Raw genomic sequence first — 23,912 nt, forward strand, 5'->3', positions numbered from 1 at the left:
GTCAGTCTAAACATCGGTGTTATCAGTTTTTTTTGTTCCCAAGCCAAAAGTCAAAAACACAGTACTGCAACAGCTACTAAGAAGGAAAAAAAAACAAAAAACTGACTGCCACTGCTGAACCCAGGACACCCACCCTTAGGTGAGACAGTGGTTGAGCTACCGTTAGCGCAGTACGATAATGGGCTGCTTCCTCATATTCCTGGCTTCTCCATTCTTGCCTGCTGCACTGACTCTTTGAAGACCCCTTTTTGCTAAAGCACACTTCCTAGCATTTGATCCTGAGTCCTAAAGGCTTTCATACATCAAAATAAGTGAGGGGCATTATGCAAGCAGGATATACAGGTACTCCAAGTTCCTACTTCCAAAACCCGGAGGGCAGCAGGCTGCAATCTCTCCATAGGACTTTTACTGTAGAAGGTGACCACACAGCAAACCCAAACACAAGATAGCTGAGAGCCCAGAAGCCCTCCGTCTCTGTCTTCTATTTTATCCAACTTATTAGCTGCTTTCCTGAGCTACTTCTAGCTGGATTTTGTGAGGGCTCTTCTTGGTGAGTTGGGTTTTTTTTAATATGTCTGTTTAGGTTTTTTCTTCCATTGCAAGAACAGCTGATAAAAAACTCCACTTTAATAATATTAGGAAAATATTCCCATGTGCTACAGGTTGGCAACAGAAAACCAGGAAAAGGAAGGGAACATGAAAGAAAATCTGGTTATCAAGTGAAAATCACATTCCCAAAATGTTGCACTCCTTGCAGTGCAAGCTTTTCTTCCTGAGCTGTGATTACTGGGCGATAGCTCTAGCCCAACTCCAACCCCTGCAAACCTTCCTCATGCTATTACAGAACAAGCACGGGCTGTCTTCCTCCTCTTCCTCTGTACCACCTCTTTCTTATGTTCTTCTTTTCTTGAGGGAGAAGTAGATGTATAGGGAAAAAAAATGAGGCTGACAGAATCAGAGGCTGAACAGAAATATCAGCTGAGTTACAGTGGATGATAGGTTAGGACGAATTCCATTGTGCATTTCTGCAAGTGATGCATCATTCTCCTAGAGGCAAGTGACTGCCACATTCCTGTCCTCCCATTTTCCATAGGGCAGGGAATATTATGTTGTCTGACTAGTGCCTGAAGCAAAAGCGGAAAGTGAAAGGTGTATTTATATGAACGGCAGCCACAGGAAGGCTAGAACAAAATTATTGAGCTAAGATAAGGTGGTGGGTAGGCCAAGCTGCAGAAGAGCAATGCATTGCCATCTGCCCTTTTGAGGCACAGAGCAAGGTCTATGCTGGTTATTAAAGCAGAGGGCAAAGCCCCTGTGGAAATCCAAATCTGGTCACTATCATAGTGAAATCTAATATCCAGCAGTAACTAGATGCTAAGGAATCTCCTTGGAGAGCCAAGGTGTGGAAATACATGAGAAGCTGCTAGGATGCAGTCATAAGAACAAAAGTCTAAAAACTGTGAGGATGCTGTTCATCATTCTTTAGAGGAGAGTGCTTTTCACTGAGCTGTGGCTACAAGCATAGGAATCCGAAGATACACTTCTGTGGATTATGTATGGGTTGTGGCTATGCAATTTATTGGGATACAAAATCCACCCTTTCAAAGGCTATAATTAGTTTCTGGATCTCGCTGAGTAGAGTTTATATATCTTTGGATGTATGTATATACCTATATTTGTATACATGAGTGCACACTTACACAGAAAATATATACAACAGCTGTTGAATAGTTCTGAGGGGGCTGGATCTGCTGAATGTCATTTCTGTGGCTTCCTTCTAGTGATTGTGCAGTGGGACATTCCATCTGCTCATGAGTGCTTGTCTTGTGTAGTCATGCCATCAGTTTATTACAGGAGGCCTCAGAATATCCTGATGTAGTTGCATGTTCATGTGGTACCGTCATATGGTGTCCAACAGCAATACTTTCATGCTGTGTGATACAGCATCAGGACAGGAGAGGGGTGAATTTTGCACCTGCCTCAAAGATGAAAAGTCAGAGCCTTCTTGCTCCTTGTGGTTATAGCACCACAAATTCCTTAAACATGAGGAATAACATAAAAGTTACTCTCTTCCTTGTTCTCTTCCTCACTTCCTGCTGCCTGCAAGAGCACGATACATTTCCTAACTGTCACTACCACTTATCTGCTGGAATGGTGAAAGTTTGTCTCTTAATTAAATAGCTAAGGCCAGTGATGGGCATAACTCTGATCTCCGGCCACTGCCCCAGTCTTCATACTCTGCTTCTTCTCTAGTTTCGTAAGCGCTTGTGCGCTTCCTACGGTGTGTCAAGAAATGTTTGTTTCTTTCTGTTTAGGAAACTGAAGTGTATAGATCAAATGTTCAAAGCCATTAAAAGTACATTAAATCAGGGATACCACTGATGTGGGACATTAATAAGGGACAGCCTATGATGTCTGGGAGTATTGATTCTAGTGTTAGGTGGCTGTTAAAAACATTAAGCTTCTGATCCATACTTTTTACCAGCCCAAGCAGAGTGGGGATGAACATCTGAGCACACACTAAAGGATAAGACTTCAATGTTGCTTTTGTGGGCATTGAACCTAGTGGATGCATTTCTCTTTCCTGTGTTCCCTGTGGTTTGGCGCTCAGTGCAAAGAGCAATGAGAGTTTATGCCTGCTTGGCATGGAAGGAGCCATAGGGCAGCATGGTATGGAAGGATCATCCTGTTTAATCACCAGGACTGAGTGATAGAGTAAGAACCTCTCAACATTTTTGCAGAACTTCTTTACCTTCTGTCATCTAGGTAATCATAACGGATTTCCAATGTGGAAAGCCAGAAAGCCTTTCTGGTACCTTTTCTAGTATTTCTGGCTAATGTTTGGACAATTGAAACAGTGTGGTGTTTTTGGTTTCTTAGGCAATTTTTGCTTCCCACTTGCAATAGTGACTGTATTGTGAGCTGCAAATATGGGAGAATAATAGGGAAGAACCCGGTATGTTTTCTAACATCTGAAACATTTGGTTTGAGCATTGGGGCAAGAGTTAGGAAGGTCTTCCCTTTTCTAATGAACTGTGCATTTGTAAATAGCTTCCTCTACCAGTTCAAATAAGAATCTGTCAGCTGCGTCGTAACTCCTCTCCGTTGATGGAGATTCTCTCTTAGTTCAAGAACAAAGATAAAGACATGTCATACAATGTGTTGAATTTGCACATAATAAAATATATGGTTTCTGCCTCAGCAGTCTTGTGATCTAAATCTCATTCCTGCTGTTGCTGTGAATCTGTGAGATGGTCATAGGGTACAAGGGAGTGCCAGCCTGGTGGTGGCACATCTGTTGTGTTGTTCTGCCTCAGCCCCTTTGCCCAGGCCTGGTTTAGACTGCTTGGTCAGAAGCTGTCACTGTGTAGCCTAGACAGTGGTGGGATTCCTGTGGGTGCAATATGTTCAAGCTGTGAGTTGTCGTGTCTCTCATAATGACTGACAGCTTCAGGTGATTAAGCGAAAGTGTTGTCAGGCTTCCTTGGCAGGCCAAGAAGAAGGATAGTGGCTATACTTGGAGGCTTATCTGAAAAGGACAAAGTATGGATACCTGCAGGGAAGGGTGAAGGGGAAAGCCACTCAGGCATTTGGAGGTCCGTTTATTTTAATCTGCTTGAGAGCAGATTTGGGTGTTTTCAGAGTGGAATTGATGGGGGAGAGGGGGAGCAGATATCTGGAGCCGTTCTGAGGCATGAGCTGCAGGGAGGATGCCGAGAGCCAGTGAACACGAAAAATGGATGCAAAGTAGAACAGACTTTCAGAGATGGTTTTCATTATGTGGAATCGATAATTAAAGTGTGTCAGGTAAAAGACAGGCCTTTAGTAGTGGTATATATTTTCTGCACCTCAAGCTGCAATGTAGAACCAGGTTAAGTTAAAAATATTTTAAAAAGGACACAAAACTGTTTTCCTTCTCTGGATTTTGTACGTGCTCAGATTTTGCTTTGTGGGAAACCCTGATAAAACAGGTACTGTAGCTTTGCATGAAAATGGTGTTGAGGGCAGTTATTTACAAAGCTTCTGAAGGAAGTTTACTTTTATTTAGAAAGTGACTTACTTTTACTAAGAAAACATGCACTTTGAGGGTGACAGTGTTTACATTTTGAAGAGATGGGACCATTTTTAACATGATAATCAGGACAGGGGGGAGCGGGGAGATGAAAATGATGCCATTTTTAGGAGTTTGGTTTTGCACATTTGCCATAATTTCTGTAGACGAGTAAGGTGACATTGAGCAGTGACTGGCCTCTCTGTGCCGCACAGCTGAGCATGATGCATGGTGCATTGGCCCAGCTCCATACGACTGGTATCTCTGTAATGTGTAGAGCAGATCTGTGCAGAGATGTTCTGTTCTCCTCGCAGCAGTGTTGTAGTATCCATATACAGCTGTTGGTCTCTGCCTCTCAGCAGGGACACAGTGCTTTCCAGATGTACTGCATCTGACTCTGATACTTGGATACAGCTGGTTCTTGGCTTTCTGAAAGATGCTTTTACCCCTATGTCCTGGGTTCAGCAGTAGCAGTCATTTTTTCTCCTTCTTAGTAGCTGGTGCAGCTCTGTGTTTTTGACTTTCGGCCTGGGAACAGTGCTGATAACAACGATGTTTTTAGTTACTGCTCAAATGTTTACTCTGACCAAGGACTTTGTGAGTCTCATGCTCTGCCAGGGAGGAGGGGAAGCCGGGAAGAAGCAGAGACAGGACACCTGACTCAAACTAGCCAAAGACGTATTCCATACCACAGAATGTCATGCCCAGGATGTAACTGGGAGTTACCTGGAAGGGCTGGCTTACTGCTCGGTCAGACTGTTTTTCAACAGGTGGTATTGTATTCTCTTCCCTTGTTATTTCCCTTATCATTATTATTATTGGTGGTAGCAGCAGTGATTTGTGTTATACCTTAGTTACTGGACTGTTCTTATCTCAACCCGTTGGAGTTACATTCTTTCGATTCTCCTCCCCATCCCTCTGGGAGCGGGGGAGGGGGGAAGAAAGGGCGGGGAGGGGGGAGTGGACTGCGTGGCTAACTTGACAACAGGGTTTAAACCACGACACTCTACTGCTTTTATTTCTGGCTATATTGTAGGGCTTAGTTGCATGCTTCACATTTTGAGAGGATACATGCATTTCAAGATATGTATTGAATATTATTCTTCTAACAGGCAGGTAGGAAGTCTTGGTTTCAAGAGGTTGTGGTCAGGATTCACAAAAATACTTTAGCGTTTGCAGTAGAGCTTAAGTGATGCTGAAAACTGTGCTTAGGCAGCATAGCTGCCTTGAACACTGGACATACATGCTTTTTCTGATGAAATTTTACTAAGAGATTTTCTGCTCTACTCCTGTGTGCTCCCAGAAGTGCTGCTGACTTAGCTGCACTGAATGCCTGTGTAGTTTTCTGTTGTCTAAGCTTTTTTGGGTGTCCTTGTGCCTAATTCTTTAGGTGGAGATAATGGGGTAGGAAGAGAATGGGATAGGCCACATCAGTGGGTGTGCTTTTTAGACACTGTGCACCTACTGGGGCCTTTGAATTTCTGCCTTTAAGCTTAGAAAGTTTTCCTGCTTTCAGGCACTGTGTAAATACAGCATTGACAGTCCAAGTCCTCTGTCTCCAAGTCCTTTATTCTGGGTACTGCACAGCCTCATACTTAGGAGCCCTTCATCAGTCCTGGACTGCTAGATCTTTGGGCTGTGTATGTACTAGGAAAGTGACCTGTCATTTATCAGTGATTGTCATCGGTTGGTCTAATCCCCACTCAACCACTGTTGAAAGCAATTTTCCTACTAATGAACATGGGACAAGTGGTTTCCAGTAGCTGCCAGCTACTGCCAGCTGTGATTGAAACCTGGTAGAATATGATCTCAAGCCTATTTGCTCAGATAGCAATAGAAACAATTTTTCACCCTTTGTGACTGCAGAATTAGAACTGCAGGAGAGAAAAATTAAGACACATTTGGGATATTTTTCACTCTTATTAAAGTCAACAAAACTTTGAGAGAAGACAGATATCTTCTCTTATGGCTTACATGTTCTTATAGAATTGTTTAAAAAGTCCAAAAGTGCATCCTTTATTTCAGATGATGTATGAGCTGGAAAGGTGTAAATTTTGTATCACAGTCTGGGTTTACATTGTCTGCAATTAGGGAAGGAAAACCCAGCATTTTTACTTGAACACTAAGTGTACGTGATATGAGACCCATAATGGCATTTTAACTGAGCTGCTTGCCTCGCATGATTGTATTCTAAATTATTTCAAATAACATGTAAGGAGAGATCAGTTCTGGCAACTTTAGCAATACAGGGAGGTTTTTCAGATAAAGTCTTTGTCAACTTTTATGATGGAGATCAGCTGGAGAAAAAATATCACAATTGCACGTGACTTGCACTTTGAAAACATTTAAATCCTTTTTGCAACCGTCTCAGTTTTACACAACAGAACTGTTCTCACAGTCTGTGCATGCAACATGCATATTGGCAACGCCATATGCAATATATTGCTTACTGTAAGGCCAAAGCTACCTCCAGTCCATGAGATTTGCCCATCAGAAAGGTCTGAGGCCCAGAGCAGCAATGCAGGGGCAAGAGGAGCTGCATGTCTCTGCAGGTCTATGTTTTCAGGTCTGTGCTGTCCTTCAGGATCCAGATACTAATGCTTGCCTCAATTAACTGATGGTTCTCAGGAAAGTTGTGTTTGTGCTGTGCTTATATAGCAATAAAATTCACCTTCCTCTAGCTTTCACTGTCACTGCCAAGTCTGGTAATTAATCAAGACTCTACTGTGGCCAACTCTTTCTTATTTTCCTTTCACCCTTTGTGAAGTGAGTAATGAAGAATGTTGTCTTCACTTCTTCACCTCCACATCTCCTCACATGCTGAACACTTGAACTAGTCCCTTTGACAAGCAGCCTCCACCAGGGAGAAAGTGCCACAGATGACAAATGTGGCTTTAGAGTTTGGCAAGCATGAGGTTGGCTTTGTGACACCTCTCCATTTGCCACCATCAATCTTTCTCTGTCAAAGTCCATTTTGTCCTGTCATTGTTGCTGTTTGTTTCATATTATGCATCAAGTCCTGCCTCTGCACAGGCTGTCTGGAGACTGTACTTGCTCAGCAGACTAGGAAAAAACCTCTTCTAACCAGTAGGGTGAAGTGTCATAACCATGGTTAATAGGGTTCAATGCTGCAGGTCTGAACTGGCAATTAAGAAGACAGAGAAGGTGTTCTCTCTGAATTTCAGATTCTTTTCCAGCCCTGCTCTCAATCTTCTTTCCCTGCACAATAAAGTCAAAAGAATCTTGAAATCAAGGCACAATCTAAGATCTGCTGTAGAAACCAAGAGGGGTCAAGGGTTTTTTTCTACTTTCACAAAAAAAAGGTTAGGTTTTAAAATCTAAGATGTCATTGTAAAAACATCATCTGCTAATCATTCATAGTTTCTACCCAAGCATCACAGCTCAGATGATTTCAAGTCATCTAAGAATTAATCTTCAGAATCCTTCTGAGGCAGAAACCAACATCATCCTCCTCATATTTGAAAGGAAGGAAAACTGAGGTACTGGAATGGGAAGAGACTTCAGGTTTCATGAAGAATCGGTGGCCAGTGTGGAATGGGAAATGAGGTCTGTCAAGACTACAAAGGTATTCTGAGGGCAACAGTTAACTGAAGTATAAGGAAATAAATTGTATAATTGATGCCTAGTGCCATTGCAATGTAAGAATGCATTTCCATGAAAGAACCAGATCTTCTAATCTGTTCTTTATGAAGATCCTTGGTTTTAAGTTCACTTATTAGAGCAGCTGTGTTTTTGGGAGATTTTTGAAGATGAGATCATGATTTGATGTACGATGAACACATTGACATAGGCTAAAATGAATTTAATTGCTTTCTAGTAATTTGAATTATTCACAACTGTTAATTTAATAGAATAATTTCACAAGATCAGAGAGCTGGTTTTTTCACACTGGTGCTATGTAATTAAATATGTTATGAGGTTCCAGAGAAGATGCTGCATAAGCTGAAAAGAGTATGTCTAATTCTCTGTACACCTAAAAAGCCTAAAGAGGAGATCTAGTTAATGTCTAGTATTTCCCCAGGGCAACCACTGCCCCAACTCTTGTTTTAATGATGAGTTCACAAGGCGAGACTTGACATAGACAAACAGGCACAAATGCATTAATTGTGGCCATAACCTCTAACTTTGCCCTTGAAGAACTAGTCTCTTCTCTTTCCACTGAAACTCTAATGGAAGGGAAGAAATGTCACAGAATGCATCTATTTCTGCCCCATAATAATAGAAAGGAAGAAAAGAAGCCTCAAACCCAACAAACAACAAAGGGTATGAAAGCACTGATGCAAGCTACTCTTTCTGTATGTTTAAATTATCTTCTGATTACAAGCATATTCTACATATTCAAACTCAATGGAAGGTATTTAGCCCTATTTTCTCATAAGAATTTATCTCGCTTCAGTTTCCAGCACTCAGCTAATTCTTGTTTTTAAGCTGTTTTCTGTTAGGTTGAAAAACCTTTTTAACTCTCAGTGTTTTCATCCATTGAACATGTTGATACTTCCATGCAAATCATCAAGTTGACTGTGGACATATTTGTATTGTGTGGTGTAGGAAGGTGCTCAATGATTCCACCTCTAAGCTGGTGGAAACAGTCCAATAAATCCTTGTATGATGCAAGGATTATGATCATACTTCTGTAATACTTGGCATGCTCAGAGCTTTGAGAGAGGTTTTTTTAAAAAGCTGAAAAGATAGGAGCAGTGATATGTCTTCATACAGATGATAAGTATTTTACCTTCTTTCTTTGTAAATCTGATTCCTAAACCTTTGCTGATCTTTATATAAGATTATCTGTCCTCTATGAATTGTCAGCGTCATGAACTCTGCTTCCCATATATTTAGAATGTATTTGACAATATGTAAACTAGACATGCAACATTCAGAAACTGGCTTTTTTCCTCTGTTCTAATTCTTCAAGCATATGGCCTCATACAGTAAATACTACCTACCATGTGCCAGAACATACAGTGTATGTGTGTGTGTGTATATATATATACACACACACATTGAGGAACAATCTGTCATTTTTCTCCTTTCACTGAAAGCATTCTTTCCTTTTCAAATCTCCTAAGGGAGTCAAACAGTTGCATGTGAATTTATTTGAACAAACTAAATATGTACAACTTGAGTAATTCGTGACTAAGTAGGTATGAAATAATTTTTTAAAATCAAGGAGTGAGAAGTGTTGCTTGCAGTAAGCCATAGCAAGAAAAGGTATAACAAAGGAAAAGAGAAATCTTAAGAAAAGAATCTTCAGCTGAACATGGCAGAGGGAAAATCTCATGGCAGTAAGATCCACCATGTGTAAGTGGTGGTATTTTTACTGGTTGTTTAGTCACACTTGGACAAAATTGCTGGATAATTCTTGTTCATTGGTACACAGTACTGTAATTCCTATGTATTGCAGGGATTCCTTCCTAGCCTAGGCCAAGGTACAGAATAATGTTCTTGCTGATTGTTATATGAGGTTATAAAGAAGGTATTTAGCTGTTATGGAAGCAATATTGCATTGTTCCTGTTATCACCCATAAAGACAAGTGTCCTGCCTGGCTGGTTTCACCAGGCCTCCTGTGAGATGACAGCATTTGGGTGCTAGCATCTGACCACATCTTTTGATAGCTCTTGACAGTAGTTAGGATACAGCTTCTGAACATGTTCACTGAGAGGTGCTGACAGTGCTTGGGAGGTGGTTACTGACAATGTTTGCTGTAGGCATTGACATCAGTTAGGACCCAGCAGTAGCTTCAAGGACTATTGATGAATTATAAAACATGAGTAGTTGTGGACTCAGGTTGTTAATACCACACTAGAAGCAAAATGTGATCTCTTTCCTCTGGTTTCATGAGTTGATGAGCAAAGCTGTACAAAAATTATCTCGACTGAGAATGCACTGAAGTGAGGATTAGCAGTGTTGCTTCCTTCATTGAAAATTGAAAGGAGGGAGGAGAAGGGATGGTGACAGACAGATTTACTCACCTCTCTTTTTCTGTGTGTACTGCAACGAGAACAATACACTTTTCCTAAGTGGTAGAATTGTACGGAATCCCACATTTTCAATGTATGAATAAGGTGGCATGAAGTTTCTATGCGAGCTGACATGTCATTAAAGGAAGAGGTTTCACCTTCTGAATAGGTTCTTCTGAGACTTGTCTCAGGGATATTTAATCTTTGTTTTGTCAGGTATTTTTTTCCCTGTGAGTTTTTTCTCTGTGGTGATATGCAAAGTGTAGGGAAAGAGGTAATATTATTTATCTGCTGTGGTTCATGAATTTCTGTGGCCTGTGGAATCAGTAGGCTGGAGAGCACTAGTGTACTTCTTGCTCTGTAGTTTTCTCCCTGTTTTCAACAAAATAATCTTGAGATGTACTTTTTACTGCAGCCTTGTTTTTACACTCTCCATGACTGTGTTCCAGCTTGACAGGCTCATGTGTGAATGTGAGTCATTGTGCTCTAGAAGATGCTACACATTGTTCTCAATCTAATTTTATCTTTGGTCCTTATATAATATAGTGACTGGTACCTCCCAGGTGGACAAATGCCAACAGTGTTTGCTCCAAAACTCTTCCCACTGAAACGTGAACCTCATTATTGAGAAATGTATCCCTCCGTGGCATGCATCAAACTGGGCAGGCAATTTAAGGTTTTAAAGATCACTGCTATGGCCAGTGAAGTTCTTTATGCTTCTGTTCATTTTTGACAACTCTTTCTTTATTCATATTGCAGCTGCCTAATGCTACTCACTGGGGAAAACATGTTGCAAAGATGTGTTTGATTTCCCAAAACAATGCTATTCTAAAAATAATTTGAGAGAAGACAGGTAGAGATGATCAATGGACAGGGACAGCGCAGATTAAGGTGACAGTTTCAACCATGGTGATCTGCTGTGGCCATAGCACAGTAACCTTGCTGAAACAGAGACAATAACGAATATTTGCTACTTTAATAACTATCTAAAAAAAGAAATCCTTTCATTAAAAAGAGAAACTTAAGAAAAGAGGAAAGTAGCCTTCCAGTTCAAATGCTTGGAAACATTAATGATGAAGACATTATCTATGTTGAACTGAAGAGGATTGATGTGTTTGACATTAACAGCTTTGAGCATGGAGTCTGTGTAGCCAGAGCAGTGCAGTTTGTTTGCTAAGCCCATACTTGTCCAGTACAACTGCAGGCATATGTTCCTGAGAAGATGCAGAAGTGCAATATTTTTTCTAGGTGTCTAGATGAAACCCATCTATTCATAGGAAGTAGCTCTGATACTGAAATTTTCTTTGCCATTCTTCATTATTAATCATCTTAATACCAAACATTGAGTGCATATTCTGCAATAATGCTACATCTTCAATTGATTCTCATGCCGCAGTGTAAGTTAGTAGTATTCTTTTTCATTCTAATATAATGATATATTTTTATATACTACATTATTATATGCTATTATGTGTTATTACATAATAACATATGATTGTATATTTGTGTATAATGTGAATGTTGGAAGATGTTTAGGAAGATCCATTCATAGTCACTGAAGATGTCGGGGAATAGGCTTCCTTCAGCAGTAGATGCCAAGACTGCATTGTCAAGCTATAGATTTTTCTTGGTTGCAATCATAGAATGGGAAAATATTTGGAGATAAAAATATACATGTCTTTGCCAATAGGAGGAAAGGGAAATTGTTTAATTTGGAAGTATTAACTGCTGTAAGCTTGATTCTGTTCAGATTTGCAAAGGCTCTTTCTAATCAAGTGAGATACAGTAAAAAAACTACATTGCAAGATGTTATTACAAGATGCCAGTGCGACCCCATAAACAAGCTCTCATTTGAGGAGAAATTCTTGCAAATCTGGCTCTTTTATCAGATGCTCTGAGAGCTTTCTTGCGAATGTTTCTATTTTCTGTGAAGAATATCAGTCTACATCAACAGCTATATAGGAGAAAAATGGTCCATAAACTAATATCCTCAGAAATACCTTATCATGAATATTTCCAGGATCACAGGCCAGTCCTCCTCTCCTTATTCCTAAGAAGGACTTGGAATTTATTTGGGTTTTTTTAAATGCAAACCCTATGGATTATACAGTAATTAGAACACCCTACTCATGTGCAGCACTTCTTTTCTGAAAATCTCAAAGCACCTCAAAGTACTATTGTCCCTTTCTTAAAGTGTGAATAGGAGGTAGATAAGGATATGCATGCCTCAGTTTACCAGTGAATTCTGAACAGCAACTTCCTGTGACTTAAGAAGCCTTCCCCCCCAAAATAGGATACTCAAATTAGATATTAGTAATTTATCCACAGTAAATTAGACTTGATTGATTAAAGTCTGCCACTTGCTGAAGATGAACTGGCAAATATGTTGGCTGATCCAGAAATAAAAATCAGAAGTCCTTCAGTGTTCCTCTTTCTGACCTCTTCTTCATAGTGTGGCTACTATGAAGAGCATTAATGTTTTTTACACGTCTTTGTAGTCCTTTTCTCTACATTTCCATTGCTATTATTTTAATATCTGTAAGGTTTATAACCACTCTGAAAGAAAAGAAAAGGAGTAAGACTGGACATTATTTCTGTGTGATTTGAATGAAGTGTCCTGTCACCTCAGCATTGATACCCATCTGCCTCTATTGATGTAAAACTGCTTTGAAAGTTGATTTTGCTTATTTTGAAGCGCATCTAATTCTCCCATCAGTTCTTGTGATGCAATTTTGAAGCTGTTAGGTGAGAAAGGTATGCAGAGTTCCTCCTTGCAGAGTGCACAGTTACATTTTGGGGTTCAGCTTGAGTCTCCAAAATCAGCCTTTCTTATGTTTTGTTTGTTGTGACTGACCCTATTAATTGCCTAAAGGACAAGCTCTACTGCACGACTTTTTTGTCAGATGCATAGGGAAGTCATTTACTTCCTCCTCTGTCTTCAGAAGGCAGTAAGACACTACCACCAATGTGGAGGTGCTGGACTAGAATTTGAGTTAAGTGGCACATGCCATGTGTTCGGTGATTTACCCATGTGTCATAAGCAGAGAGCATACATGAAGTCGGCAAGGACCAAAGCAAAAGAACAGCACTTGGAAGTTTGATCTTCTTACGTTTGGACATGGAATCTTGTGCACCTCTTTCTGCGCTCCTGGGACTGTCCTGGGTGTGTGGCCTCTTAGTAATGCTGGTATAACTCTGCTGGAGCTGCCCTTGCATGCACCGGTGGCAGGAAGGAAACCCTTCTGTTGGCTCCATGGTTCTGGCTCTGTGCAGCTGGAAAGCTAAATCAGTGTTACAGAGTATCCTCTATTTACCCTTTTGGAGAGACATTGCCTCATGTCTTCATGAGGAACACTTTCGCTTGCCTCCTCCATTGCTACTATTCTCCTTAAGCTTTTCATATTTGACTCCCCCCGTTCAATTTCTACCTTAGTAGTGGCCCCTGCTTCCATCACTGTCTTTAATTAACTTATCAAGTGTGGTGTGGTGTGATTTATTTGATATTGGTACACGGAACCCTAGTTCCTTGAAGAGAAAAGGTTCTTCAGAAGCCACAGAGGAGGAAGCTGCTCAGGGATTTGGCTATAGGAGAGTTCAGTAGACGTTATAATGTTTATTTTTTGTATTGCTATTATTTTTACTGTAAAAATCAGTGTTTTTTCTGTAAGAAAAGTCAGACCTCAAATGCAAATAAGCTGTCACAATCAAAAATCTTCTGTGAACAGTTTCTGATACAAGTTTTTCCATTTTTTTCTTATTCCACATTAGATGTCACTTGCTATAATATTCACAGAAGGAAACACAGAAGGGACTCAGTGCAACCACCTCTATATTTATCTATCTGAATAATAACAAAGTTCAGAGGTGTTTGTCTAGTCCTATATTTAATAATGAAATGCTACAAAATGTTTTTGCATTCTGTCTTCCAAATACCTCAAAGCACTTGATCAGCACCATTAAGAGACAAATTCAAGTCCAAGGAAAGATTTTGTGACATGTCCATAGCTGACATACAGCAGAAAATAGAGCTGACAGGATCTATGTCCTGAACCCTCAGGCCACTCTGCCACCTTTACTGCAAGAACTGTCGGATGTGTTCCCTCTTCTCCCCTGTCCCTGCTGTTCCAAGGTTAGGAATCAGGGAATTAAGCTTCAGGAGCAGTTGGCTGTGCTTGTGAGGCCCCCTGAGCTGAAGCCTTGTTCTGCAATTAGTGCTGCCTCGGCAAGCAAGCTCAGAAAGTGCAACAAAGAAAAGCCCTTCCAAATTGCAGCCATTATCTCTGCAGACTTTCTTCCCAACCCTGTGAGGAGCACACAGCAATAGGATACTGAGAGATGCAGACAGAAGTAGATTCACTCATTCTATGGTTACTGCAGGGCTGCTTAGGAGTATCTGTCCTGAAAGGCGAACCTGCAGCGTCCAGGCATCAGAATATGGTCTTAGCCCAGCAGAGTGCAATGCAGATACTACAGTATGGTGGCACATTGCTCTCATATTGGAGATTAAAGTTAACAGAATGTAGAGATATCTTTAAAGTAGTGATCACCACTATGGATATTTATTAATAAAGTGGCTTTTATTTTAAGTTGGTGGATTTAATAGTAAGGTGTGGAATAGTCTGGAAGACTGGAATGTCTTTAGTTTTTGACGTAGAGAGGTGGGTGGACTACATCTATGCTGTATAAGAAATAACTAAGAAAAGGCTATTGCAATTGTCTTAAAATCATTGTACAGAGACCTACAAGACAGGCACAAAAATGGCATACAAACTGAAAAGGTTGAAAACTTTTGTAATTAGATCACCATTGTCCTGAAGAATTGCTTACTTCCAGCTGTAGAAGTCGCAGGTAAACAAAGTGTCCACTGATGCGACCAAGAATTGCGTGTGTGGTCATGGGGCTTGTCATAGCTCCACTGGCATGCTGTGTCTCTGACCTTTTTGTAGTCCTTTGGGGGTTTCAATGCTTAGTACTCAGCCATTAGACTTAACTAGTGTTCAAGGGAGAGCCATGCAGCTCCGGCTTCACAGCCCCTGTTTGTTACTGGTTTTCTTCCAGCAAGGCTATACACATATAAGATACCCACCAGAGGTGGATTTCTTTTTGGCTCTGCTTAACAAATAGTAGGCAGAACAGCCTTGTCAAAGCATGACAGATTACTAGCAATTTCAAAGGCAGCATTGGAAATCTTCTACCTAAGAAGAAAAATAGCAAAGCATGCGCATGCCCATTCTGCTGTGCTTAGTTGGCCTTCTTTTTCCAAACATGGATCATTGCAACTATTTATTGCAGGGAGGGAGGAGCTCAAGGCTCAAGTTAAGTCACATGGTGTTCCTCCATTCTGTTTTCCTGTAAACAGTGGCAGATTTTACTCAATCAAGTCTAATTTACTGAGGATAAATGGCGAATATCTAATTTGCCTATCCTATTGCAGCATGGAAAAAAAAGGCTTCTTCAGTCACAGGAGATTGCTGTTCAGAATTCACTGGTAAACTGAGGCATGCGTATCCTTCAATGAAATGCTGGCAGCATTTGCTGCTTCTTGCAGGAAGAGCTAAAATAACGTTTTGGAGATTGAGTGCTATGGCCAATGGGATAAGTCGCATTTTACATGATTCCTGTTTTAGAAGCTTCTGAAATTAGAAATCTGAAAATTTAGACTGAAATTTTCCATGTCTTTTGGGTCTCCACAATAGTGTAGGGCTGGTTGTTAAAGCAAAAATATTTCAGACCAAAATATTGGGCTTGTGTGAGAGATCCAGACAGTTGCTTTCTTTGTGACATCTTAGGGTTTATTCTGAAGTTATTAAAGACTGGGGAAGTTAAATGACAAGCACACTCCTGTTGGAAAAGCATTATGTACTATAACTGTTGGTTTTATTTTTATTTCATGGTTTTCCAGGTGTTCAAAAATCTGGTAAGTATTTCAGAGCATTTGAAGCTTTTCCAAATTGATCATCCTGTATGTGATCACAGACTGGCATTGGGAGGAGTGTAACAATGCAGGTTATAGTGCAGTAGGATTAAAATGAGTGGCAGTAGCAGAAAAGGAATTGGTTACATCTTGCTCAAAACATTTTGCAGTTGTCACATTTAGACACAGGAACAGATGAGCCATTGATTTGATTTAGTTCTTTTTTCGTTGTTCCTCTGTAAAAATCTGAACTCAGATTATGGAATTTGATAGGCTCCTTAATTAAAAAGAGCTTCTTTTTTTTTTTTTTTTCCTTTCTTTAAGACAGATTTGGATTGTGTTTGTATCTTAGCCTTTTGGTAAGCAGTGTTTAACAAGGGGATGTAAAATTTTGGTGTCTCTGTGTGTCTCTTGATCCGGTTAAGTGGCATCTCTTGCAGTCTCCTTTTAAAAGGACAATTGCAAGAAGCATAAAAACTGTAATTAATTGAATTGTGATTGTAATTCAGCTGTGGGATTCTAGTCTTACATTTTTTGAGCACAGAGGTATTCCTCAAGCTTTCCTAACTAAATATTGCATTGCCAGTTATTGCAGCTGTGTGTGCTGTGAAGTTTTCTGTTTTCATGACATTATAGGGTATAAGAAGCCCATCATGAGTCAAGAGTAGGGAAATGAACTGTAAAGCTTTTGTGAATTACATTGTTTGTATAGACGTACTTCAGATCATGTGTGATGGATCTGAACTAGTTAATATGTCATGGTTAGACCTAGCTAGAGCTCTGCATAGAAGATATATCATTTAGCATAAGCATGGGGTTCATCTGGATGTCAGAAAGCCCTGTCCATTCTAATGACACTGTTTCCATAGCAGCTAATGCACTTCAGAAAAGAGGGAGACAGGAATCAAACGCATGACTAACATGGCTGTCCCAAGCTCGTGATGATATAAACTGCAGCACCCACATTGTCACGTATCTTTCAGTGTGTGGTATGTCTAGGCAAGTCACTGAATAGTACACTAACGTAATTAAACTCCCCTTTTTCCTAAGAGACTGTTCGGATTAGTCATTGCCAACAGCCTTACCTTCATTGAATTCATGAGAAAGAACTGGGTTTGCCAAACTAAACCCCTGCACTGAGTCAAGACTGCCTTAAAACTTTATTGGCTTAAGCCTGGGTCCTGGGGTTCCCATGATTTCTTGTTGGAATGAATCTTGATTTGCAGTCATGGGATTTAACAATAACCAGCCTTATGATGATGTTTTGCATTACCTACATTGTGTGTACATTAAATTTGGTGGCAAACATCCTGGTGGAGCTCAGTATGGAGTCTGTAGCATTTTGCTGCTGGCAGTGTGCATCAGTAGAGGGGAAGGTCTCTCAAGGAGTATGTTACCATCACTGGTCTTTGTGGCACACAAGTTTCCCTTTGACACTACAGAGAACTTTCTGTTACTGCCCATATTAACTCTTATTACTTGAATTTTATTTAAATCTGTCTGAATTCTCATTCCTCCTCTATCTGACTGAGATTAAATTCAGTAAAGATGTATATGTATATGTTTGCTGATATCACATTCAAATTTGGATTTCCAGCCTAAGGTTCAGTGTGAGGGGATGTGGACTTGATATCTTCCCTTTTTCTAAAATGGACATCTAAAAAGCACCAGATTAATTCAGCTTTGGAAATGTCCTCATTGACTCTGAAGGAAATCTGGCTGACTCGTTTCAGATATAGAGGCCTACATGAGGATGGGAGAGCCCTGGCCAGCATGATTGTGATGCTAACTACTCTGCTTCAGTACCAAAAGTCAGACAGTTTAAATTTTGGCCAGTGTGCAGTGGTTACCCCAGTGTGCTGATGACTTGTTTTTTCTTGGCACGTCTTGTTAGAAGCCATGTATTGCCATAAGGAAGGGAGAGGTAAAAGTGACAGAATGGCTCATGAGGATGAGGCTTTATCTTATATGAGTACTACCATTCTGTGGTCATTTCTTTCCAGGTAGTCATATATTCTCGCATATACAAGGGCTGGCACTAGTCCTAATTAATTGTTTAGGAAAAGGAGTTTCCAGTGCATCCTCTCTGTCCTTTTTCAACAGTCCTCTGGGTGTGTCTTTTCTATCTGTCTACAGATTTTTCTTTTAAGTGCTTTAGAAAGCACGCTACCTGAGAAAGGCTACTGACCTGACACCTCTAAGATCTGTTTATTCTTTCAGTTCAGCTTCTGCTTGCTGTTTGATGCTGGCCTTCTCATTTCACATTCTCTTTGCTTTAATTCCATCTTTTGTTGAATGGAAAAGATACTTTTTCACATTCCTGGTGAAAGATGCTCTCTAAATGTTATCATCATCCCCCTGGGCCAGTCTGAGGAGGACAGATAGTCTCCCAATGTTTTGTACTCCCACAGCAGCTGTTGTGCTGACGTGTTACAGATGAGATTTTGGAAGAGAGAGGAGTGTCTAAGATTTTAACTTCAACTGTTTTTGTTTTGCATTTAACTTCAATTGATTTTGTTTGCATTTTCTCCTTTCAGTAATTCATGGATACCCACTTCTCAGTTCTTGCTTTGTCCATCCTGAAACAACCCGATTACACCACCTGAGCAGATCCTAGAGTTAAAACAGACTGCAGAATTTCCTCAGGGCTTTAAAGCAGGTGGAAGAGCCATTTCTTACCTACCAGTGGCAGAAGCAGGAAGCTAGAAGTAAATCAGAGGAGTCCTGAGATGCAGCAGAGGAACAAAACAGTAGTGAATACTGACATGAGCCACTCAAGCCTGGAGGCCTAAATTCATATTCCCTTGTCTTCCTAGGAGACTATGTGGCCACAGTGACCAGGACAGCTCTTTTCAATAAGGTTAAAGATGGAGAAGGTCTAGAAAGTTTCAGCTAGTTCATTCCTCCTACAGTACAGGTTGTCTCTTTGCAGGATAATCCCAGTAGTTTTATGTCTCTAGTTTCACCTCAGGCAGTGAGGCTTTTGCTGTATTAACTTGTTAGCTTAGAGCAGTATTCCCTCTGAACAGGAAAAGCACTTTCTTATTGGATCTTTCAGTATGTTCCCTTAGGTTGAGCAGTGACCAGTCACGTTATTTTTCATCTGTCCAGGAGAGGCTACCCCACTCCTCCTGATCTGCTACTTAAAGAGATGTCATTGTACTATCATGAATTCACTGAGACAATCAGCACTTCCACACTAAAGGACTCTACGATGTTTTTTAAAAACAAAGCTGTATTCAGCTGAGGAAGAGCCTCTGAAAGGCTTTTGACTTGCATCAGAAGTCAAATTGGCCCACTGAATGAAAAATACCTTATTTCTTCCTGTATTTGTCTGAGCTAATGCTTCACTGAATAATGTGACTCATTGTTTATGTGGTATGTTAGACATAGATCAGTGACTGGTACCTGTGCTTAAGTCACAAGAGGGGAGATTAACATGCTTTGCATCTCAGAATAACTTTCCTTCACCTCCAGACTGTTCCAGCTCTCTTACTTATGTGAAAACAGGGAGCTATGCTGAAAGTTGTTCATTTATGTTACATACTGTAACACAGAAGGCTGCTGCAGGCTGGCCCCATACCACTCACACAAAACTTTCTGATGAGGGAGCTGCCTGCTTGAAAAGCAAAGGAGCTGAAATAAACTCACTGACAGCTAACATGCCATCTCTCCAGGGCAACGTGCTTGTGTTAGTGAATTTGCTGCTATAAACCACAGACTCTCTGTACCAGATTTCCCTAAAGATTGGAAAAAGTCTATGCTCAGAAAGCAAGCTTCAAAGCATTTCTAGTGAGCATGGAAGATTTGGTAGTAAAAGAAAAAAAGGCAAGGATGGCATAAGGGAGAAGGGAGTAAGGAAAAGAGTGAGGCAAAAGAGAAAATACAGTGAGAACTGTATTTGGGTGTAGGGAAGAAATTCTTATGAGAGTGCAGTCTGACTTTATGGTCAAACACATTTCCCAGGGCTGCACGAATCAGTATCCCAGTGGGCAGGAGCATGTCTGGCCTTGCTTATAATTTGCCAGCAATTTGGCTTGCCATTCCAACTTGTTTTCTCCTCTCCCTTTCATTTTCCCTGCTGGTCTTTAGCATATTCTCTGGAGCTAATGCTGCAACAGAGCCTCTAATACGACTGAAGAGCTACTGCAACCAAACTCACTGAGAAATTATTTTTAATGAGCAAAAGCATTGCACTGAAGCAGTGAATTCCCTCTCTAAAACAACAAAAAAGATCCTTACAGTGGAAATCCTGCAGTGCAAACTCTTCAGATGAATAGCTTGTTAGAGGATAAAGCAGTTAGGTGAATAAAAGCCTGATTACGTACCTGGAGGTAGACTGTAATAAGAATCAGAACAAGTGAATTAATAATTTGGCTGCTGCTTCTGACCGTGGGCTGTGCCTGAGCAGTCTTATCCAGTACCTACTTCTAAAAAAGCAGAAGTATTACAAGAGGCAGTGTTCAGAAGAAGATTTTGATCTGCAATTGAGTGCTGCTCATTTATTTCTGAGCCGGGAAAGCAGAAAGGAGGCATTTCAAGCTGTTGTCTACATGAGGTGGTCAGTTTGGACAGGACACATGACATCTCCAGTCTCACTGAGACTGTTTGATGGTAATGTGCTAGAATGACATGACATCTCTGCGCAGGCTGGCAGCATGATGGTACTGCATTAGATAGCTATGGTAGGGAATGCTTTCACTCTTACTGTGAACATCATGTTCCCTTTGGTCAGATGGGACTAGTGCCGAACAACAAGCACCATGCTACCAAGCTCCCAGAACTTCCTCCTGGCTCCAGCTTTGAGGAGCCGCTGCCTCCCCTGAGCTGCCTGCTCTAATCACAACCCCCAGGCAGCATTTATTTAGCTTAGAGTAAGTGGTTAATGTTAACCTCACGCAGAGTTAAGTGCTGCTTGCACACTGCTTCGCATTTATTTATTCCTGTCTCCCTTTAGAGTCTAGCCCCATTTCCCTTGGGGGTTGGTGCTGTGTTTCTTTTTCCTTTTTTTTTATTTATTTATTTATTTTTTAAGAGCTGTCAACATCTTTACCTCCAAGCCAGCAGTCACGTATTGAAATCCAGGTGTAAGCGTGAAAAGCTCACGTGCCCAATAAGCCATCATTTTGTTTGGGATTTGCCTACTGGATCATTATAGACCATTCCAGATCAGTGCTGCCAAAGAGAAAGAAAATCCTGTAATCTATTCCCAAACTGGAAAGTACTTTCTTTCCATTTGGCAGCTCAGGGCTATCCTTCAACTAAATACATCCAAAAAGCCCAGTGCCAGGTGTGAGACTACCTCGCTTATGCTCATCACCACTCAGCTTCCCATTGTCATTCTGGGTAATTCCTACCAGTGACCAATGGTGGGATGACAATATCAGAATGGGGATGGCAATACCACCTTTTCTAAGCTACTGGTAAGCTGCTGTATGCAGCTTAGACTGTTAGCAAAACTTCTTTGTCCAAAGTAGCTCATGAATGGCCATTTTTTCTGATCCAGCTGAATTTCTCACCTTTTCCTGCTTGATGTAGCTGGACTTTGCATTTACAGTGTAGCTTCTGTTTGGCTGCAGGGAAAATCTCATCTATGTGCTAAAGACAAAGTAGTAATTTTCCCCAATGCCTGGCATACACACAGCAGTCATCTTTTATGTTTTCCCCAGTGGTAATTGCTACCTTCTCTCTCTTCTGGTTGTTTTGTTTTTTTTTCAGATGAACAGCATTAGTAGATGAGCTCTGAGCAAGCTTCTAAATGAAACATGTCATTGCTTTCACCTGTAGTTTTGCACAAAGCCTCTGAAGTTTTAGCTGTTGTGAATCTATTCATCTGCTCATCACAAATCTCCCTGTTGTGTTAGTGATCAGATAGTGTGACTCTGCCTACCTTTTTTTTTCTACTTTATAACTAAAGATGGCTTAGCATTCACTTTATTAAGATAATTTAATGTAAATCTATGCTGACAGTGCTTTTTCTTTAAGACTTTCTGTCTGATGGTCTTAAATCACGTTTCTGCATGTTAATGAATTGACTTTAATAGCTTCCAGTGGAGGAACACAAGAAATAAGAGATTTTCCCAAGGTTATACAGGGAGTCAGTGTCAGAGTCCCTTCCAGCTGAACCCTGTCTATTGGCTTTGAGTTAAACTTTTATCAGGGAGTTCACTTGTGCTGTAACAAATCATACTCTGTGTATTAAGAAACTAATATCTGAATCAGATGTCTAGAATTTTACATTTTAGTAAGCAAAGTGGCAAAGAACACAGAAGAGCACAGAAATAATAATGTCTCTTTTTCATAGAATTTTTTGATGAGTGTAACTGCCACGTCATCTGAATAAGAAGAACTTTAGTTTGTGTGTCTGATGTGCTGTCTCTTTTCAATATATAAAATGGAGATGCACCTGAAGTATTAAGTCACCATGAAACCACACAAGTTTCAGGAAGTGAAACATCCTTCTTTACCTTTCTGGTTTGTAAAAGACTCATAAAAAGAAGGAATTATTATCAAGTCGCACATACTCATTTTTCTTCCTTATACCTTCAAATTTAATCTGGACCAAAATTTGTGGTTTTATTGCAATTAAGGTGGTTTGGTTTGGTTTGGTTTTTAAAGGGGAAAAAAAGCCTACTTCCCATATGCCAAGACTGCTGTAGATAGTTGGGAAAAAACATGTGCAAATGTGGCTCACTGTGGTGTTACCAAAAGTAAGTGCTGAGGTTTGGGTAGTGTTTTATAGGAGACCTCATAGCAGCCTTCCAGTATCTGAAGGGGGCCTACAAGGATGCTGGGGATGGACTCTTCATCAGGGACTGTAGTGATAGGACAAGGGGTAATGGGTTCAAACTTAAACAGGGGAAGTTTAGATTGGATATAAGGAAGAAATTCTTTACTGTGAGGGTGGTGAGGCACTGGAATGGGTTGCCCAGGGAAGTTGTGAATGCTCCATCCCTGGCGGTGTTCAAGGCCAGGTTGGACAGAGCCTTCAGTGACATGGTTTAGTGTGAGGTGTCCCTGCCTATGGCAGGGGGGTTAGAACTAAATGATCTTAAGGTCCTTTCCAACCCTAAATATTTTGTGATTCTATGATTCTGTATTATGTCCTGCATCCCAATTGGGGCTGTTGTTTGGAGCTAAGGTAGCCAAAGCTCTGCTTTCTGAACTGAGTGTAAATCTAGAGTATACCACTGAAAAATAATTAAAAAAAAAACCCCTCTAGCATTCAGGAGTAATTACCCCAAATACTGCTGTAGCATGGTTCTTGTAAGCAGCGTGGAAGTCTATTATAAAATAAACTACATCATGTGGGATTGTTGCAGATTTATAACATAACAGTTGAATAATTTCTCCCATTTCATGTTACTCTTCCATCTGCTGGGACACTTCAACACAGCAGCATTCAGGCACAATGTGATACTTCTCTATTTTCGAGTAGGGTACCGATTCAAATACATACATTCCCTCTACATAGAAACTAATGTGTGGTGACTCCCCTTGAGGCTATTATTCAGACAGAGCACCCCAAAGCCTGGCCTAGCATCCGTTACAGAGGGGCGGGCACAGAGCAGAGCAGCTGCAATTGGGCTCCCTGGGAACAACTGGATTTGGCCAGCACGCTTACATAACCTCAGCCTCACATCCTTTAACAGCAGGTGTCTTTGAGAGCTGAAGTAGCTACAATGATTTTTCCTAGGGCCTCAAGCAGGTCACAGATTTCTTTTTGCAATGGGCAATAGGCATTCTGAGGTGACAGATCCTGTCCTGGCATATTCTAAGAACTGCTTCTGAGAGGAGAGGTTGCAGTGGAGCAGCCAGGTGCAGTGTGGGGCTGATTGTGAACAATGAAAAATATTTGCAAGGGCGAATACTGTTACTTCTTTCTCAGAGCTTGGGGAAAGGGGCTGTTGAGACAAGGAGAGCTGCTAATCCCAGCAGCATTCCCCTCAGCTTTGCTTTCTGTCT

At 40.7% G+C, this 23,912-nt stretch overlaps 1 protein-coding gene across 3 annotated transcripts in view; it reads left to right on the forward strand.

Annotated features, from left to right (window-relative positions):
• Positions 1-23,912, forward strand: part of NRXN3 (neurexin 3) — a gene marked incomplete at both ends in the record, with an annotated part of 1,004,347 nt that overhangs the window by 555,664 nt on the left and 424,771 nt on the right. The window lies entirely within an intron of this gene.

This window comes from Psittacula echo (genome assembly GCF_963264785.1).
Source record: "Psittacula echo genome assembly, chromosome: 5".
Taxonomy (NCBI): domain Eukaryota; kingdom Metazoa; phylum Chordata; class Aves; order Psittaciformes; family Psittacidae; genus Psittacula; species Psittacula echo.